The sequence below is a fragment of the Lontra canadensis genome, unplaced genomic scaffold, assembly GCF_010015895.1.
Source record: "Lontra canadensis isolate GAN:19392208 unplaced genomic scaffold, GSC_riverotter_1.0 scaffold109, whole genome shotgun sequence".
NCBI lineage: Eukaryota > Metazoa > Chordata > Mammalia > Carnivora > Mustelidae > Lontra > Lontra canadensis.
In genome coordinates this window covers 5,762,075-5,772,619 of record NW_022631103.1, presented here as the reverse complement: position 1 = coordinate 5,772,619, position 10,545 = coordinate 5,762,075, and positions in this window count along the sequence as shown.

The window sequence follows — 10,545 nt, the reverse complement described above, 5'->3', positions numbered from 1 at the left end:
CCTGGACCAGTAGGTCCCGCCTCCAGCGCCGGGGATGCTGAGCGTTGGTTGGGGACGCTGCGCACACCTGCAGATTTTAAAGCAGCCCAGCGAGAGCGGGAGGACCCCCTTTTCTGTTAGGGCTACTTAATGAAGCAAAGTGTTAGACCTTCACAAAAGGGAAAACATCTTGTTTACATCTGTCCTTTCTTAAGAAGTGCTTAGGGACGAGGCCCACCAATATTCCGGATAAAGTTTTATGCTACCAGAAATGTGCGGTACGTTAGGGCTCCGACTGGGGACTCATTGAACACCAGACTGTTACAGTTAATCTCGCCTCTCTTTTTGTTTCCATTGCTCTATTTTTCCTTCGGTCTCTTTCCTTCTCAGTGTTCCCTACCTCCTGAAGTGAGTTAATAAAAACCTCATCCTAATTTTTATTAAAATAACGTAGACACTAAATTGGAGAGTTAATGTTGAAACTAAACTCTTCGGGAATCTACCGTTCTGTTCGCTCTATCTTTGCTGCCTGTAATGACAGCCGCTATTGTTAAAATTCACCAAACTAATTCTTTCAAGTTCTTTGAGAAAGTGTAATAAATGGTAATTGGAAAAACACCACCACCACCCAATTCTCCCGTTTTTATTTTCTGAGATCAAGGAAGACGACTCCGAGGAAAAGAAAAAACTTGATGTAGATTATTTTTTAGCTACTCTATTTTCGGTAGCTATTCTTCTAACTTAACTAAATCGCGCAGCTTCATGCGATTCCATCTCTACCTCTCCCCTCGTGTCCTCACTGACCCACCCGGCAGTGCTCTCCAGATGAGTCTGCAGGTAGTGGAAACCCTCCTAGAGGGACATAGGACCTAAAGCGCTCAGTTTCAAAAGTTCTGAGAAAATGTCTTCCTCAGAGACTACAAATGGAGCAAATCATTTACCTAATTCATTCAAGAGCCTCTATAGGAAGGACTTTGGAGGGTGATATTCCCCATAATGCGGTACTAATGAAAATCCCCTTAGTCCGTCTCTCTTGGCCCCGCGAGGGCAGGCGTCCGCTCTCTGTCTGCGGTGGAGAGGCCCTGGCCAGCAGCGGTCCGGCGGCGCCTCCTCATCTGCCCCCAGATGGCACAACCAGGGCGCAAAGCGACAGTGGCGACTCCCGACTCTACCGGGGCCACTGTCTGACCCGCCGCTGTCACGCAACCCTTGTCATCCCCTCCACGCGCCCCCCCCACGCGGGCACTCCTCCTGCTCTCCCTTCCTTTTCATCCTCCCGAGTGATTTTTATGGGGGGGGGGTTGGATGGGATGTAAAATGGGAACGTTCTGTCCCCCCCTTTGCCCACTTGCTCAGCCTTCTCCCACCCGGCTGGATTGGAATTAAAATCCGGGAATTCAATTTTGCTGCGAAACCTCGGTTTCCTAGGGAAGGAAGACCCTGTGGAGTATGCGGGCCAAAGAAACCCCCCCACCCCGACCCCGCCGTCCTGCCTTCCCGTAGGGAGGATGAAAGCGAAGGGTCCCGGGAGGAGCCCCAAGCTCCCCCCACCGAGGAGGCGTGAGCTTTGGAGAGGAGGAGGCCGAGGCCAGGCGGCGAGGGAGGGGCGGGGGCTTCAGGGCTCGCGGGCAACCGGACCCCCCCTTCCCAGGCAGGGGCGCTCTTGGCCCTGCAGGTGCACCCCCGCCCCCTTTTAGGCCCCTCCGAGGAGACCGCCTTCCGGCCCAAGTTCTGTTCTTTGAGTCTTTGAACGAGGCCTTTCAGAAGTTTTTAAAGCTGCCCCGCCCCGCCCAGCACTCATGGGGTCACACTCTCTCCCACCCCTCCACCCTCGCTCCAGCTGCCGGCCTAAGGGGGTGCGGGAAGGGAGCGGAGGGGGCAGGCCCAAGGCCCCCAGGATCCGAGCACCAACCAGGGGTGGCAGGCTCGGCCTAGAGCGCTTAGAGATCCAGCGCCTCAGCCCTACCTCGGAGGAAGCGCAGGCTAACTGCTCGCTCGGCGCGCCAGCCCCGAGTGGGGGAGGGCGGAGAGGTGGGGAGAAGAGGAGGGACCGGGCAGGGGGCACGGCCACATTGCCGAGGTTCCTTTGCAGAGCTCTAGCCAAGGGACTATTTTAATTGGCTTTTAGGGGAGGCAGCTGGTGACCCGTGTCCACGTTCTCCAAGTTCCCCTGAGCGAATCAGGGCGCCACCTACAGGCAAGCTCCAGGCAGCAGGAGGGGAGAAGGGAGCCGCCTGCCAAGGACTGGGGCCCCTCCAAGCAGAGCCTGTTTAACCCGGAGCCATCTTTAAGCTCCGGAATCAGAGATCTGCCCTCCAGAGTTACGGGTCAGTCGGCAACAGCAAGCGTACAGAGGGCGCTGAGAATGAACTTTTGGGGAGTGGGGAACTGGGGGAGTAAATACAGGGACTGGATTATCCCAGTACCAAAGAAGTACCTCCTCTAGGCTAGCCACATGGCCTGCAGTGTTTCTTTGAGGAGAGTAGCCTGTGGCCTTGGGCAAGCTACTTCATCTTTCTGAGCCTCAGTGTCCTTCTCCTTTAAAAGAGAAATAGTGGTACAGGCATCCTTCGCTTTCGGAAATTTGAGTCAGCCGCTTCGCTTTTATGAAAGACCTAGCTTGGTACCTGTTTTTGCAAATAGAAAGAAATGGACTAGGACTCCTGCTTTTAGGAAAAAGCAAAAATAGCAATCAATGTTTGTGTTGCTCCTGGTGATTACAGAGGCACCCCCTCCTCGCCCAGCCCCCACCCTTCCCAGCAGCCAGACTAACCTGGCCAAGCTCCTGCCCCCAGAATTACATTCAACATCTCAGCATCAAGCCCTCAACGCTTTGAACTGTCTGTGAGCATCTGCGCTTTCTGATTTTTTTTGGTGCATCCCATACCAAGATGGGCAGTAAGGTATCAGAAAAGCCTAGGAGAGCTTATTTTCTCGTTTGGGAGCACTAAAATTTTTCCATAGACTATAATGATAATTGTCGCTTACAAAAGCTTTCATAGAAATGCTCTACTTTCAACAGGGTGGGGGAGGATGTATCTTTCTGGGGGGGGGGTCCTTGTGAGAATTAAATGACATAATGTAGGTGAGAAACTATATATGCCTTGTAGGGAGTTTTCATCTATTTCTAATATGAAAAAAGGTCTTTATCCTAAGAAATCTAACATGCAAGTCTTTGGCTAGCTGCTTTCTGTTCCTTCAAGATTAGGGCCTGAGAAGAAGATAAAGAGAGCCACAGAGGCTTGAGTTTCTGATTAGCAGAGAAGGATGGGTTAGTGGAGGTTTTAATAACTACTCTCTAGCTAATCCCCTTCTCACAGACAAATAATAACCTATTTGTGGATTACTTACTATTACCATTTACTAGTTCCTCATTTAATTAAATTTTTTTTACCACCTTATACATTATACATTATCCGCATTTATTTTATTTTTTAAAGACTTTATTTCTGCAAGAGAAAGAGAGGGTGTGCAAGCACGAGGGTGGGGGCACAAGGTGGGGCAGAGGGAGAAGCAGACTCTCTGCTGAGCAGGGAGCCTCTTGTGGGACTGGATACCAGGACCCCGGGATCATGACCTGAACTAAAGACTGAGGCTTAGCCGACTGAGCCACCCAGGTGCCCCATTATCCCCATTTCCCCCCCTTTAAAAAATTAACATATAATGCATTATTCATTTCAGGGGTACAGGTCTGTGCTTCATTAGTCTTACACAACCATTATACCCAATTTAAAGATGAGAAAATAAAGACATGAGGATATAAGGCAGAGTAGGTTCATTTTATTTTTTCTACTTAAAAAAATTTCCTATTCCAGGGGCACCTGTAGAGCATGTGACTCTTGATCTCTGGGTCATGAGTTCAAACCCCATGATAGGCATAGAGATAACTTAAAAAAAAAAATTCTTGTTTCAGACATTTCAGAATCTGCTTTTAACATCAATTTACTAAGCAGCTCCAATGTGCTTGGTTATTACATTAAATAATCTTACATGTGAGGTCTCAAGTAATTCTCACAACACCTCTGTGAAGTAAGACTTCAAGTTCTTTCATCACAGCATAGGAAACCTTGATCCACTTCAAAGAGAAGTGATGGAGTCAATGTCATGGAGAGCCCAGATCTTCTGACTACACTTCTAGATACCTTCTGCTGTACCACGACTTAGAATGGTCCCAAGTCACTTAAGGGTACTTTAAAAAGTTATTCAGGAGGATCAGGCAGGAGAAGTGGACACCTGAGTGTTTTTGTTGCATTGCAGGTATAGTAAGTGGAGTTTAGAGCCTCAATAATGGTAAAGTATGATAATATTTCCTAAGGAAACACTGATGGTGGGAAAAGGGGGCAGGGATATGATGGAAGAAGTGAAAAAATGAGCTGATTTTTATAAATACATTTTATGCATACTTTTATAAATATGAATAATATTAATAAATATGACTGAATCAACCAAATCTCATTACAACAAACACTATTACACTGAGAAGTTTGGTATAATGTGGTTATTGCCTAATCCTAGCATTTGACCTTGGGAGATAGTGCTTTGTTGATTTGGCTATAAAATTTATTTACAGTAAGTATTTTGTACATTATATATTTTTGCTGGTTTGTGTCCATGCAGTAGCAACATTTTATGATGAAAGAGCTGGATTGTTTAGGGAGGAGAATTATAGTCCTTTCATTACTTTTGTTTTTCCATTGTGTGGTAATTACTCATTAGTCCCCTTTCTTCTTACCTACCTAAGTACCAAATCAAACCATCATTCCTCCCTAGAACAACTCCCTTTCACACCTCAAAATAACTAAACATACAAAAGGCCTGAGAGTTAAATGATAAAGTGTTTTGGGTTGGGGCATTGAATGTAAACATGTGCATCCCACTTTCTTCTCTTTCCTACTGCGTCCAGCCATGATGTCCCTGCTTGCTGATGCATTATCAGGACCTCAGAATTTAACAGCACTTCACCTTTAGCTTCTTTACATTGTTTCTAATAATATAATATATTTTCATTTTGAAACAGACATGGCAAGAGATTCTTCAGCAGGAAAACCCCACTGTGTAACTAACAGCATAAAGGTACCAAATTCAAGGTCAGATGGCTTTGGCTTGTCAGCTTCTGGGGACCAGTTGGTAATTAGGTAAGAAGAAAAACCTGTTGAAACCAATACCTATTTGTGGAATGTACTTCACATGCTCTCATAGTGTTCTAGGTGCTAACAGATATTAAAGTTTATATTTTAAGCTTTAGGGTAGAAACTTCTCTTTTCCACTCCCTAGAGCCATGCCTACATGCTGTTATAATAAACCAATGGGCTTAAAGTTCGAAGAACATATACACTAGCACAAATGTTGAGCTGAAATATTTCCTTCTGAAATTACTATCTTCATCCTAGATTTAAAAAATATATATTTCTTTATTTGAGAGAGAGGGCACAAGTGTGAGGTGGGGAGGAACGGAGGGAGAAGGAGAGAGAATCATAAGCAGACTCCCTGCTGGGCACGGAGCCTGACATGAGACTTAATCTCATGACCCTGAGATCATGACCTGAGCTGAAATCAAGAGTCCACACTTAACCAACTAAGCCACCCAGGTGTCCCCATCCTGGAATTTTAATGTTACTCATTTCATCATCTGTAGCTATAGTTATATAAATGAATGAATTGAGAAAAGACTTTTGGAAAGGTGAGAACTATGGCTTATGGCTTCATTTTGCACAATCACTCCTACACACATTTATAAGATACTGCATTGTACTTGAGACACCCATTTTATTCTCTGAGGTGAAGTTATGCTGCTATGTCACAGAAACACATATCGGTCAGCCCCAGTTTGTGTATGGGTGTATATCTAGAGATGTTAGCTACTTCTTTTTGGTATCCTTCTCCCAACAATGAGCAACCCAGGGCCTTTTTTTTTTTTTTTGGTAATGAAAGAGCAGGTTCAATCTATCAGTCACTTTGAAACTCATTAGTGCTTACCTTCCCCAGTCCCAGTATTATTAGGACTTCTGAATATGGCTATATTCCCAAGTCAATTGTAGGTCAGAGGTTGTTCTGTGTAGGCTCAGCTCTGGGAAAGCATATATTTAATAAAACTAGTGGCTCTTTACAACAGACAGGTGTAGGGGTTTGTTTGAGAAGCTGAACTGCTGCTCCTGATCACGGGGGACTGAGTTTTCTGTGAAAGCCATTGGTGAGAGTCTAATAAGCCAATGCTACATATTATTGGCATCAGATGGCCCAATCTGGTGGGATACTTGCTCAGAAAGTCAATTACTAGAAGCCTGGAGTAAAAAGCAGTATTTCCAAAGAACTTAGATGCTACAAAAGACAGTAGTATAGCATGGTCTCCTGAGTGTCTGGAATCAACAGGTCTGAATTTAGACAAGAGGAGCATAGCCCCATGTTTATTTGAAGAAACTTTGAAGATGCCCTGACGAAGTGTAGAGATCATGGGAGCAATTCTGAACAATTTGAAAGAGAAAAAGGGGTTATAGTAACAGTGAATGTATTTAGGCCGAGGCCATTGTCTTATTTGACCCACTCCTCACAAACCACTGCAGCAGAATTCTCCCATTTCACAGAAGGAGCAGAGACTTATAATTAGAAATGGTGAGGACAGATGAGATTTAGACCTAGTCCAGCCTGGTTTGAAAGCACATGTTTTCCTACTTTATTCACTCAACTTCCAGCCCTTCAGCCTTCTCAATCTGGCCTCAATTTACTTGTCCAACTTTCTTTACCAACAGGAATGATTGCCTCTTTTTCTTGGTACCATCATCTCAAACTGTATTAAGTATCTGTTTCCTGTCCTGAGCCTACACACACACACAATCCTCTAACCTACGATTCACTTGCAGGGAAACCCAGGTACAGAAATTCTGAGACTAGGCAAGTCTAATTTTACTTGCCCTTTATTTGCACCCCAGCCTGGCTGCACCATTTGAATATTTAGTCAAACCAATTTGCCCCTTTTTTTGAATTTTGCTTTTTCTAATCACCTTTAAAATTCCTATTTTCATTCTCAATAACTGCTGGCGCCTGGTTCAGTGCTTTGCAAATTGTTGTCTATGGGGGAAAGATCTGTTGGTTGCTTATAAGGCGTCCAAACTGTCCTCGCTGCTTTCTCCCTCCCGTCCCCCACAACAAAGGCTGGTGCAGAAATAGGGCAAAAAGAGCAGGTTCAGCCAAATTCTCCTCCCTCCGTCTGTCTGACCGTCGGTCCCGTCGTCCCCTGCCTGTCACCCTCAGGCCCCAATATAAAAGAAAAAAGTTACCTCTGCAGTCAGAGTCCCCAAACAAAAGTCTTAAGGAGGCTAACTTCCTGCCTCAGCTCTAACAAACGCACGCTTCCCGGCGGTCCGAAGGTCCTTTCCCTCCACACCCCCTCGAGCTGAAACTAGGCTTTTACCGGTACACGGGCTGGGAGAGAGGAAACCCGTGCGCGCTGTGGGTGTGTCTTGGGGAGGGGGCAGGAGATGGTAGCAATGGTGGGGGTGCGGGGCGCAACTTGGGGGAGGGTGGGGAAGAACTTTCTCAGGGACCCCGAAAGCCACATTACTCGCCCCTGGCGACTCCCAGCTCCCCCGAAGGCAGCAGCGGGCCTAGCTCGCCGTCAGTTCCGCATTTCAACAGCAGCGCGGGCCGTCTGGGCTTAGGTCCGCGAGCCTTCCCGGGAGGCCTCGGCCTCGGCCTCTGGGCGATTTGGACGGAACCAGCCAGAAAATCCTCGATGGCAGGCAGCGGGCGGGGAGAGGCCGAGAACGGCCTTCACGCCCCTGCCCCTCTCGCAGGCCTCCTACTTGCCGGAGCTCCGCCGGCCGCGGCCGAGGGGCAGGTGCGGGGCAGAGTCGGGACGCCCGCATCCGCTGCCGTCCCGCGGTGGGGTTTCTCTCTTTCCTGCCTCCGGAGAGCGGGGTCCCGCTCACCCTCCATGCTGGTCCAGCGGCGGGTGCCGCCGGGGGGAGCCCGGCACCCCGGCCTGGGGGGCCCGGTCGCTTCGGGATCTCCGCGCCCCGGGACTCTGCCCCGGTGCCGGAGGAGGGGACTGATCCCTATCCGCACCCCAGCTTCGTTCAGCTGCGGGGTTTGCGCGCAGCACGTCCGCGCAACTGCAGGACACTTTTTCGAGTTGGGCTTTCAGCATGTGAGTGGGGTGAAAAGTTGATCTGGCCCCTAAACGCGTCTCTTTTTACCCAGAGGCCGTTAGTGGACACCAGAGGGCGCCGTTTTAATGCGCTTGGGTCGGGGACCAGCGCTCCGGGAGAGCCGCGGCAGCAGGCCGCGCCGGGACGCGGTCTCCCCGGGGGGTAGAGCTGCGATCTCGGGGACACGCCGCGGCGTCCCCTTTCCCGTCGCGCTTCCCCTGTGGGGGAAAGCACGCGCGCGCGTGTGTGTGTGTGTGTGTGCGCGAGTGGTGGTGGTGGGGGGTGCCGACCCCGCATGGCGCAGAGGGCCCTGAAGCGAGGCCACCTTTCCTTCTTGGCCAGAGGCGGGCTACCGCAGCGGCTCACGCCCTAGCTCTTGCCACCGAACGAGGGTTCCTTGCAACCATCCGTGTGAGGAGCAGGAGTGGCCCCCAACTGAACCCATGCCCCCCTCTAACTGCGAGGGAACATGTCTGCAGGCGTTGTTCAATTGCAAACGACTAATTAATTTTCCAGCACTTGTGCAGAATACTTTAAAATGGAAAAATGAAGGTCTTCAATGAAAATGAAGCTTGATAGTGTGCACCTGCCGCTAATGTACGGTGCACGGTAACTTCCCCTCATTAGAGAGATGACTTGGGTTGAGAACAAGTCATATAGTGAAAATCACTTCAACACGGCCTGTTCATATGCATAAACTCCTGTGTACCAGATGGCAAAATATAATGACATCTTAAACAGCTAATTGCATAAACCTTGTAATGCAGATAATTGCTGTACCAAAGTAGGAGTTAATAATTTCCCACTGTATTGCCTGGCTTCAGAGTAATCCTTAAGGAAAGTTGTGACAATTCTAACACACTAAAAGTTCACCAAGCGGTAATTAAAACTAGCACTTAAATCATTTGACTTTCAAACCCTTAATTATGATGCGAAAGAACTGCTTTGTGGAAATCCAGAATTTATGGATAGTTACGTGATAACATTTAAATGTCTGTATTTCATCAAGTTTTCCTTCATGGGCCTCATGTGGCATAATATCATAGGGAGTCAATGGGGGGGATATATTATATTTTTCAGTTGTTTCAGTAACAAGAGCTTTGCATTTTGGAGCATGAGTGGTTAACTTCCACTTCCAGATGGGTCCGTTGATTACTTTTAACTTAACATTTATTTATAGATTCCCCCACTACAATAACTAACTCCAAGCCATAGCTCCTGCCTTGCATTGTTCTCAGCATTTTACAAAGTATTATCTCATTTAACCCTTAACACAGCCAACTGAAACAGAGATTGACATCTCCATTGTCCAGATGAAAAAACCCAGGTACAGAGATGCTAAGCATTTTGTTCAAAGTTATTTGAAAGCTGCTGATCCAAACTCAAGGCATTCTGGCTCTAGAGCCCATCCTATTTACCACTATACTCTACTGTTCCCTGGGCCAAGCTGGGACCTTAGTAATACAGTATTTCTTTTACAGAGATAGAGAGAGGGCAAGGGAGCACACAAGCAGGGGGAGCAGCAGAAAGAGAAGGAGAAGCAGGCTCCCTGCTGAGCAGGGAGCCCAGTGTGGGGCTCCAGCCCAGGATCCTAGGATCATGACCTGAGCCGAAGGCAGGCAATTAACTGACTGAACCACCCAGGTGCCCCCGTAATACATTTCTTGCTCTCCACGCTAATAATATTTAGAAAAATACTAAAATTACATAATTGGAATTATAGAGAGAGTTGGCAGGTAGATATCTTTGTTGGTTTGAACTTATCAGCTTATGTCATGATACATTTCAGAAAAAGATTATCTGCTCTTTTCCACAGGGCAGTTCTTTAACAGTCCATAAGCCAAGAACAGTAACTCAGTTTTGAAACATGGTTTTGATCACATCAACACCTAGTTTGAAAAGCAAGTGTAGCTTAGTGTTTCTACTTCTCTGTCTTCAAAAAAAAACTAAGATTAAGTTTCCACACCTTAATAAGGATGTACAATATGAACAAAATCCTATTTACAGAATATACAATGAATCATAATCTTTTTTCTCCATGTTAATATTGCAGAGTTTCCCTTTCCTCGGTTTGGGTAGACATACCCAGCATAGGATAAGAGATGCCAACCACTTCCCTAGTATGGGAGGCCATAGCATTTGAACATCCTACCAACAGAGATTCCTTTCTGTGGTTAAGCATTATCTCCTCTGGGCTACTGCTCCTAAGATCCTTAATTTAGTGGGAAGCATATTTATCTAGACATCAGAAGACTGGTATTCTCATTCTAGTTTGGCCATGAAGTTGCAGTATGACCTTGAACAAGTCATTTCAGCTCCCTGAAATTCAGTTCCTTTGCTATATAAGTAAAGGACTTGGCTTGTGATTTTTTATATTCCTCTGAATTTTATCATTTTATTATTGTTATTTTTTTTAAAGAAG